The sequence below is a fragment of the Phyllostomus discolor genome, chromosome 3 (genome assembly GCF_004126475.2).
Source record: "Phyllostomus discolor isolate MPI-MPIP mPhyDis1 chromosome 3, mPhyDis1.pri.v3, whole genome shotgun sequence".
In the NCBI taxonomy this organism is placed as follows: domain Eukaryota; kingdom Metazoa; phylum Chordata; class Mammalia; order Chiroptera; family Phyllostomidae; genus Phyllostomus; species Phyllostomus discolor.
Genome location: NC_040905.2, coordinates 107986998 through 107998189, shown reverse-complemented (window position 1 = coordinate 107998189; position 11192 = coordinate 107986998).

Below are 11192 nucleotides of genomic sequence, written 5' to 3'. Positions count from 1 at the left end.
AGGCCAGGGTGCTGCTAAACATCTTCCAATGCAAAAGACAGCCCCACAGCAAAGAATTATTTGGCCAAAATGTCAATACTACGAAGAAACCAAAAAAACACTTTTGACACATTCGGTCAATCACAGCACCTTCTCCATACACTGTACAAATCATTTTGTTGTACTTCTGTTGCATTTTCACCTTTCTTGAAATCATGAAGTATAATATGCCAAAAATGTTGCATATTTTCTTCCATATTCACTATTAAAATGACTGTATAAAAATCACTAATTCTGGTAAGTTTTTAATGCATGCTAATATGACAGCTGTCACAATACAATCTAACAAAATTATGTTGAATGAAGTTAAAGACTACTAAGTGCTACTAGATCCATGATATGGAAAAATGGAAAGGGCTTTTTGGCCAACACAGTACTTCTGGTACTGTGCTCTCAAATGCTCATGAAATACCTGTTATTCATCTTAACAAGACCATCTTACATAGACATTTAAGTAGAAAAAAAAATCTCTGATCCCCGCTGCCCAATCTGTAGCTCTTTGCCATCGCAGGGACCATCCAACACAGCCTGCTCCCATCCCCATGGCATTAGCTGATAGGGAAGTGGCCAACCGCAGCCGTAGATGACTGGGCTGCCTACAGCTACTACCCCACCATCTTCACCCACTCTGCCAAGGACTGTTGTGACTCTTACATACAGAACAAAAAAGTCACTGCTCCCTTTGTCCCAAAGAGCCTCCTGGAGTTAGAACTACAATTCTGTCCCCAGTTAGGTGAGAGCATGAGGCTGCCATGAATGTCATGTCTTAGGTATTTACACTCAGTTTTTGAAAATGTAACCGAAATAATGAAATATGTCAATATTTAGAAGATCTGTGTAACTCAGCAAATCAGTATTTCCCAAATGACCAATGAATGGTATTTTAAAAGATCCATTCAGAGTACAAGACAGACCAATGAATTTTAATGTATTAAAACATAAAAGTTAATTCACACAGTTTTAAACTGCATGTTGCTATTAATCTTAAAAAGCTACTAATGTTTGGTGTAGCGAAGGACCGCCACAAGGATCTGAAAAGGATGCTGAAGTACTCTCCCTCTTCTAACTGCATGCCTTTATTAGACTGGGCTTTCTTCAACATTATCACTATACTTACATTGCAACTGACCACACAAGCAGCTATGAGGACTCAGCTGTCTTCTTTTTTTTTATTGTTAAAGATTTTATTTTTTTTATTTTTGCAGAGAGGGGAAGGATGAGAGGGAGGAAGAGAAGCATGAGTGTGTGACTGTCTCTCACGCGCCCCCTACTGGGGACCCGGCCCACAGCCCAGCCTTGTGCCCTGACTGGGAATGGAACAGGTGACCCTTTGGTTTTCAGGCTGGCACTCAATCCACTGAGCCACACCAGCCAGGGCCACTCATCTGCTATTAAGCAGACAATAGAAGGATTTTCCAAAATGGAAACATGCCATTCCTTATTCAATTCTTGAAAAACAATTATTTCCTATACAGTATGTTCTTGTTACCATGTACTGGCTTACAATCTTTGAGTGAATACCTAAGGTTGATCTCAGTTTGAATATGTAATGAGGCAAATAATAGTATAACTCACCTACCCAAAAGGTCTTTGGGATTCTCACCCACTTAGAAAGTACAACAGGATCCTGACAACAAAAAGTTTGATAGTCCAAAGACCAGACTGACTAGTGGCTTAGTGGTGGGTCACTTTAGCTAAGATGTAATCACATGCCCCTCGAGTTCCCACTTGGGAGACACTCTGCCAGCAACTGGGAGGGCAAAGCCCCACATTCCGTCACACCTGGGGTTTCTCTGCCCATAGACCCTTAGCTTTTAAAATCTACTGGCACCAGAAGTGAATGCATGCAATTCTTCCCTGGCAGACTGCATTCCTGATGAACTTCAGCTGCACCACCAGACCCTGAATCCACAGTCTGTGGGCAGCTCCCACAGCTGGACGTGGTAAAAATCAAGTAAATTACGTTATCCATCTACTACTACACTGCTGCCCTGATTGGATCCTCAACTGACACGGATGCCCTCATCCTCTGTCACCCAGTTCGTTTCATTTGTTGGTACAGCACATCCATAACCACAAAAATCAAGCCTCTTAAAAAAAAAAACTGAATAAAACCTATCTGAGACAGAATCATGAGAACCTGCACATCTTCCTGATTCAATATGGTGAGTTCCCACACATGAAATACTACTCTGTAATTTAAAAAAAATGAAACACTGAGAACTGCCACAACTTGAATGAACCATGAAAACACTCCAGTGCTCAGTGAAAGAGGCCAGACAAACGTCACATAACGTATGACTCCATTTCTGTGAAGTGTCCAGAACAGACGAATCCCACGTGACTATACTGGTGGCTGCCTAGGGCTGGGGCAGATCAGAGTCCCCCTTAAGGGATACAAGATTTCTTTTTGGAGTGACAAAAATGTTCCAATTTTGTTCCTGTTGACAGCTACAAAACTGTGAACATAGTAAAACTCACCAAATTACACACTTTAAAAGGGTGAATTGTGACATATGTGAATTTTATCTCAACGTAAGCTGCTACTTTTAAAATACTGACATGTTTTACCAAAAAGACTTAGACAAGGGCAGATGCAAATCTAACCCTTTATACCGATTACCAAAGTGGGTGAAATTAAGGTGAACTGGCACTGAACACTGTGGCATGTTCCAGTCTGATAGAAACTAAAATATAAAGACGCAATGCATTTGATTATTTGGTACTGAGGACAAACTACTGTTCAAGGGGTAGAAAATGAGTTTGGCTCTGGTACCTGCTCTTCCCACCCAGACCTAAGCTGGGGGAAAGAAGAGCTAAGGAACACCACGTGAAGAGTGAAGGACAACAGAAGGGATATGCCCAGGAAACACCAAGACAATACCTCTCTTTTCATCGACCCAGAAGTCTTGCCTCTGGCAGTCTTACCTCAAATTCCCCTCAACTCAAATCCTAACCACCCCTCACAACCCACTGCAAGTACCACTTCACCAAGCCTTCCAGCTTTCCACAGCCTAATGTGTGATCTCTCTCTTCTCAACTTCCAGAGCCCTATCTCTTCACCCTTAGTGGCATTCATCACTTTCTATCTAGCATCAATAGAGCATGCACAGGACCCATCCTGCTGCCTTTCCTTAGGCAAAGACCTTCCTGCTCCAGGCATAAAAAGCCTGCTAGAAGGGCAGAGCTGAAACCCAGGTCACAGGCTGGTCTCGAGCAGCATGGCCCATAGAACCTTCTATGGCCATGCAGACACTCTACAGCTGTGTCTGTCCAATATAGAAGCCACAAGTCACATGTGGTTACTAAGCCCCTGAAATACTGCTAGTGAGACTAAGGAACTATTTAATTTGAATTCATTTCCACTAACATAAACCTAATCAGCCAGGAGTGGCTAGAGGCCACAATGCTGGACAGTGCAGGTCTAGAAATCACTTCATCCCATCCTTCAGAGCCTGGGTTTCTTCACCTGTACAATTGGGGGTATAATAGGCACTTTCCGCCCTAAAACAAAATCATACAGCCGGGTCAAGATGGCCCTGTAGGCAGACATGGCTCACCTCTTTGCACAACCACATCAAAATTACAACTAAAATATATAACAACCATCACTCAGGAATGTCAGAAATTGCCCTTGCTGGCATAGTTCAGTGGATTGAGTGCTGGCCTTCAAACCAAAAGGTCACTGGTTTGATTCCCAGTCAGGGCACATGCCTGGGTTGTGGGCCAGGTCCCTGGTGGGGGGTGCACAAGAGGAAACCACATTGATGTTTCTCTCCATCTCCTTCTCCCTCCCTTTCCCTCTCTCTAAAAACAAAAAAATAAAATCTTCAAAAATAAAAAAGAAAACCGTGTTTAAAAAAAAAAAGGAATGTCAGAAATTGAGCTGAATGGAAATCTGACAACCACAGAATTGAAGAAACCACATCCATCCAGAAGGGGAGGAGGAGCCTAGATGCAGATGGGCTAGCCCCACACCCACATGATAAAAATTCAGAAGGGGTAGCCTGGGAGTGAGGAGATGCAGGCCCACAACAGGCCCCCCAGCCCAGGGTTCCAAATCCAGGAAGATAAGTCCCCACAACTTCTGGCTGCAAAAACCAGTGGGGATTGAGTTGGTGGAAGAAACTGCTGAAGCCCCAAGCAGTTACTCTTAAAGAACCCACACACAGACTCACCTTCTCAGACTCACTCCCTCTGACTTGAGCACTTGGGGTAGCAGCTTGAAAGACACCAGCAGTATACAGAGAGACAGCAAAGTGTCTGACATGAAGGCAAACAGAAGCCATTATCCATTTGCTAATCCCTCCCCCCACAGAACCCACAAGCTGGTACCATATCTGAGACTCCATCAACCTAGCTAACACTGTGTGACTCACCTTGGAGATCCTCAGAGGCTGTGCTCCACCCAATCTGCTTTTCTATAAGAATGGCTGGTCTTGGCTCCTAAATCTTATCAAACAAGCAACAGCTGGCTTCAGTGAGGCCCAGCAGCACCCAGATTAGATTCCCAGCTTGGCTTCACCTGGAAATCTCCAAGCCCAGCACAAGTAGCAGCCACCTCAAATGCTTTACAGCTCATACAAGGTGCCCCAGGCAAAACAAAGGAGGGGCCTGACTTTGGCCTGCACCACCCAGGAAACCCCAGGGCCAGTGCATCCAGTGGACACTACAGACCACACTGAAGCACCACCACCCTGCCCCTGCACAGCTGATCTTTTACAGAGGACTGAGGTTGGTGGTCAGTGGTTACAGCCAATCCTTGTAGCTGACTGGCCTGGGTAAATCCTTCCCATTGATCTGCCAACAGCAACCAATGCTCAACTACAAGAGTAGGGTGTACTCAGCCCACACAAAGGGTGCAACTTGAGTACACAGCTTGGGTGATAGGGGAGGTTGTGCCACAGGACCCTACAGGATAACTACTACCTTAGGCCACACTACCATGACAGAGTCAAAGCAGCTCTACCTAATGCATAGAAACAAACACAGGAAAACAAAGAAACATGGCCTAAATGAAAGAACAGATCAAAACTCCAGAAACAAGAGCTAAATGAAGTGGAGATAAGCAATCTCTCAGATGCAGAGCTCAAAATACTGGTTTAAGGACACTAAAGGAACTTAGTGAGGACCTCAGGGAGGACCTCAACAACATAAAAAAGATACAGTCAGAAACAAAGGGTACACTAATTGAAATAAAGAAAAATTTATAGGGAAACAATAGTAGAGTGGATGAAGCTGAGAATCAATCAATGATTTGGAATATAAGGAAACAAAAAAACAAAAAATCAGAACAAGAAGAAGAAAAAAAATCCAAATAAATGAGGATAGTATAAACAGCCTCTGGGACAACTTCAAGAGGTCCATTATTCTCATCATAGGGGTGCCAGAAGTAAAAGAGAAAGAGCAAGAAATAAGAAATCTGAAAAAATAGAGAAAGAAAACTTCCCTAATTTGAAGAAGGAAATAGACATGCAAGTCCAGGAAGCATGGAGAGTCCCAATTATGATGGATGCAAAGAGGCCCACTTCAAGACACATCATTAGTAAAAGGCCAAAGCTTACAGATAAAGAGAGCATCTTAAAGCAGCAATAGAGCCCTGACCAGTATGGCTCAGTGGATTGAGTGCCACTCTGCAAACCAAAGAGTCACTAGTTTCATTCCCAGACAGAGCACATGCCTGACTCGTGGGCCAGGTCCTCAGTGGGAGGTATGTGAGAGACAACCACACACTGATGTTTCCCTCCTTCTCTTGCTCCCTCCCTTCCTCTCTCTCTAAAAATAAATAAAATATTTTTTAAAGGAAAAGAAGATGGTTGCCAGATGGGAGGGGGAAGTGGCAGAATGGGTGAAAAGTTGAGGTGAATAGAAAGTACAAATAGGTGTTACAGAATAGCCATGGAGATGTAAAGTACAGTACAGGAAATGGATTAGCCAAAGAACTTGTACTATTGCCCTGGCTGCCCTAGCTGGTATGGTTCAGTGGATTGAAGGTCAAGCTGCGAATCAAATGGTCACTGGTTTGATTCCCAGTCAGGCCACATGCTTGGGTTGCCAGCCAGGTCAGGTCTCCAGTAGAGGGCGTGCAAGAGGCAACCACACTTTAATGTTTCTCTTCCTCTTTCTCTCTCCCTTCCCCTCTGTCTAAAATAAGTTAAAATCTTAAAAAAAAAAAAAAAAAAAAAAAAAAAACCTTGTACTCATGTCCCATGGACATGAACAGTGGTGAGGGGACTGCCTGAGGGAGTAGGGGGTGCTGGGAGAAGGGGAGCAAAGGAGGGAAAATCAGGACAACTGTAATAACACAGTCAATGCAATATACTTAAAAAATAATAAAGAGCAATATAAGTAAAAAAAATAATAATCATACAACCAAGTGCCCTCTGATATCAACAGACCGAAAATGAAAACAGTATTTTAAGAAATATGAGGTGCTTCTTATATAAAACAAATCAGGACTGAACTTCATCAAAACAGAAATTAGATTTTAAATACTGGCATAACAGGAAGCATTTAGATTTGCAGTAGTTAATTCTCCCTCTCCTCATATCCCCACCCCCAATGCAATTAATAGCCAACTTTAGAATAATCTGAAGACTTTAAAAAACTGGCAGGAACTACACTTTTAACATCACAGTCCCGGTGACCTCAGACTGCTGAAGGAGGCAACAAACACCTGTCACTAGCTTGCACTGCTGTGCCAAACATACAGAAGCTGTGCAGCTGGCTGCCATGTGTCTTGCAGCTGAACTAGTCACCACAAAGACCATGTGCAATTCCGATCCCCACTAGGAAGCACGCAGGTCACCTTACTTATTTGCATCTTCTTCAGACACCCCCAAAACCAATTCACTTGAAGGTCTAGACTTTGCCAACTATAGGGTAAACAGAGGCAATCTGACTTCTCACCCAGGTGTCTGGACTAAGGGAAGCAGTTTCCTATAACCTTGAGAATGGGCCTGATAAGTAGTGCTCTCATAGCCTTGAGACTGAGTCCAATAAACTGTTCCCATACCCTCGACTGGGCTTGCATGTGCAGAATCACCCAATGTTATACATTACAATATCTTGGCTTTCTTATGGCTTTCTTTGTATCCAGTATTTAAGGGGCTATAAGTTCCCTGCTGAGTGCCATGCTGGGGGACATGTGCCACACTGGGGCACAAGAGACATGCAGTGTGCCACGCAGAGGGGACAGGTGACATGCAGAGACATGCAGGGGGACACGCAGCTTGCAGTGTGTATAGATCACCCACTCTTGAATAAAGGCATGTTAGAGACACCCCAACAGCTCTGTGAATATTCTTCCATCTGCCCTAATCTCATGAACCTGTCAGGCCTTGAACGGTCACAACACACTAACCCACTGCTCAATACATTGACAATTATCATTTGGTGTTATTGTTCATTCTGTGGACATCTTTACTCCTGACCAAGTTCCTTGAGGCCAGAACCCAAGTTCCTGGAGGCCAGAATTTGTCTCCCGTTTTCATATTTTATCCCTGCAGAAACTCACACTCAACTGATGGCCAATAAATATCCTAAATCTACTCTGCGCATGATAACTAAAATCGCCCATCTGAGGCAATGTCCAGAAAAGGTGTGCTTTCAGAGGAAGTCATAGAAACTTAGTCCCCTCTGCTCACATATGTACGGGAGATGGGTCTTACATTGCACTTGTGAGAGCAGGGGTGACATTCAGGAAAACTAAGAGCAAAAAGCCACCTTTATTTAAGTTTTCTTCAATCAGTGACCTAATAGGCAAAGACTGACAGCAAGCCAAGTGAGTCTTCCTGTATATTTTAAACTGGTTTGCTACAGTTTTTGACTACTACAATCACTTTATAGACTAAATGTGCTTCCCAAAGTGACCTGCAAAAATAGAGATCCTATTTTAAAATTCCCTGTCAGGAAAAGAAGCCCCAAAAGAAAACATTCAAAATATACCACGAAAACAGTAACACAAAAACTTCCAGCTAGCTGCAAGTCAGTGAGACAAGGACACTAGGCCTCTGAAGTCACCTCATTCCTTTCAGCCCCTGTCTGGTTAAGCAACCCCAGAGTGCTGGTACCTCCAACCCACTATTCCTTCTGCCTTGTGGAAGGTGCTGTCCTGAGAAAGAAACCAGGTGCTTTGGGAGAAAAGGGGAAAACACAGCTGGTCAAAGCCAGGGAAGGAGGGGGAGCAGCCAGGTTCATGCCATCTGTGTGGGCTTGCTCATCTGTGATGCCGTTGAGGGAACAGGAGGACGTGAGTAGAGGGGGTCTATGCTGCCTTGGGTTAAGGTGCCTCGCTAGCTAACCCTGTAGGATCAGGGGTGTCAAACTCATTTTCACGAGGAGCCACATCAGCCTCAAGGTCGCCTTCAAAGGGCCGAATGTAAATTTAACACTGTACAAATGTAACTGCTCCTTAACAGTTAAGCGAGAGCTCGGCGCTGCCACTGGGTAGAAACAAGGCACCAGGCTGGATAAAACAGACGGAGGGCTGGATTTGGCCCTCGGGCCTTGTGTTTGCCACCTATGCTGTAGATCCACAGAATTGGGCACTCTGAAATGCAGCCCACTTGTGCCCTGAGCCCCAGCTGACAAGACCTGGTCCTCCTCCATATACCCAGAGCCCCAGCTGGTTTGCTTTAGGGATGATTCTTTTCAGCTCAGGATCTTTGACATGTTACTGAGAATCTAAACCAGTTACTTCAGTTCTAGAAGGAGGGAGGAATCATCTACCTTTACAAACTCATACTACAATATTTTGTTCTGGACCTTCTGCCACCCTATTCCACTTGCTGAACTGTAGGGTGGCTGGTCCCAGCCGATTTTGGCAGTGAGCTTTCTATATACAAAGCATGTGGTGAACCACACAAAAATGTTCAGACTAGGAAGCCCAATGGCAGTTTACCAGTATGGGATGGTGAGGGAAGAAACATAAGAGAAGGCAGGAGGAGAGTTGAAGTTAAAAAGCAGTGTCCCGACTGGTGGGACGCAATGGGTTGAGTATAATCCCGCAAACCAAAAATCACTGTTTTGATTTCCCATCAGGGCATATGCTTGGGTTGTGGGTCAGGTCCCAAGCTGGGGACAGGCAGGAGGCAACGGATCGATGCTTCTCTCTGTCCTTACCCCTCTCTAAAAATAAATAAAATATTTTTTTAAAAAAGCAGTGACCGTGACCTTTATGACCAATGGTGTCTACTGGTGATGATGAATCCTAAATGGCTATGAATCCTGAATGGGAGAATTCAAATCCCATCACTGCCCCTGAGAAATGTAACTTGCTCAATGCCTTGTTTTGCTCAGGCGGCATCCATTTCAGGTTGTAGTAAGGAGCAAAGGAGTTAGTAAAGGTGCAGCCCGCCCATCACACATCCTGGCAGAGTGAGGGTTAGCAGCCTTGTACTCATCCAGCCTCACTGCAGTCACTAAAATTCAAAGCCTGCTGTTTACTGGGCACCCACCTGCTCCTTCTTAGCCACCTCCTTAGATCCTGTATTAGTTTCCAATTGTTACTGAAACAAATCGGCACAAACTCAGTGGCTTAAACAGCACACTTACTCTGTTAGAGTTCTGGAGGTCAGAAGTCTGAAAATGAGGCTCACTGGACTAAATTCGAGTGTAACAAAGCTAATGCCCCTTTTGGAGGCTCAAGGGGAGAATCTGTTTCTTTGCTTTTCCCAGCTTCTAGAGGCCACTGCACTGCTTGGCTCCCCCTTCCATCTTCAAAGCCAGCAATGGCTTTCTCACACCACACCACTCTGACACTCCAACCCCCTTCTTTCCTTTGTAAGGACCCTTCTGATTACAGTGGGCCCACCTGGAAAATACTGAGCCATCTCCCCATCTAGGGGCCCTTAACTTAATCGCATCTGCAATGCCCCTTTGCCCCATAGCTGACAGTTACAGGTTCTGAGGATTAGGACACAGACACCTTTGGGGAACATGATTCAGCCAAGCACAGATTATAAACCTCTAGTCAGAGAGACCTGCAGGTCCCTATCCCTTCTGCTATTCTATACCTCCAGCTTCTGATCTCTCCAGACCATCTCTGTTTTCAAACCCAGCTGTAATTCCTTAACTCACACATCCCTTCCCCAGGGTTGGCCAGTCCCATGGCATAGCCTTCTCCCCTACCCCATCCCACAAGGAAACCAAGAAAGCAGGAGGGTGGGGCTAAAAACAAAGATATTCTGGGTGGAGTCAGCACAGGTGACCCTCTGTGGGCCTGCCCAAGTGAAGAACAACATGTTTTAGCAATCTGACTCTCCTGTAACATCCACGCATGGGCCAGTGGGGGCTGGTTGGGGGGTTGTAGAACTTGTGCAGCACAGGTCACATAGGACATTCCAGTTGGCAGACTTTAGTGTTAATTTGGGAACTGCAACCCAAAAGTAGAGATAACCCAGAACCCATTTCTTTCCATGGAAGATCATTTAACTGTAAATTTATAAGCTACAGCTGACGCTGTTCACAGACAAATTTTGGAAAATCTCTGTCAACATCTCTCTCATTCTCATCGCTACCCCTGTAGCACTGGGTTCACATGATTCACATGAGTATCAGTAAAACGAAGAAGCAGTCTGCATAGACACCATCCTCTCTGAGGTGCAGGGATGCTGTCCATCCAAGCAGGAAGCAAGATTAATTGTTACTTCTAAAACTATTCAAGTGCCCTGACTGGTGTGGCTCAAGTGGGTCTGTATTGTCCTACAAGGCAAAGGGTCCCCGGTTCAATTCCCGGGCAGGGCATATGTCTGTGTCGCAGGTTTGGCACGTTGGAGAGACAGCCTATAGATGTTTCTCTCCCTCTTCCTCCCTTCCTTTCCCTCTCTCTAAAAATGAATAAGACCTTAAAAAAAAAAGAAACTATTCATGTAAGCTGCATTCTTCAAAGCATTGTGCAGGCTTCTAATACAGGAAATTGGAATAGCATTTCTTTATATTAATGGCCTACACACACACTTCCAACAAACATGGAGTTTGTGCAATACTTTCCTTTCTTCCTATGTATGTTTGTTCTAAATATAACTGTTGGAATGGAACTTTACCTTCGTTGAATTTAATAATAACCTGGGGCTTGTATTCCATATGTCTATTTCATTTCACTTTTCAAATAATGTGCACTGTATGTGTTTCTACAAAATACAGTTGAGAAA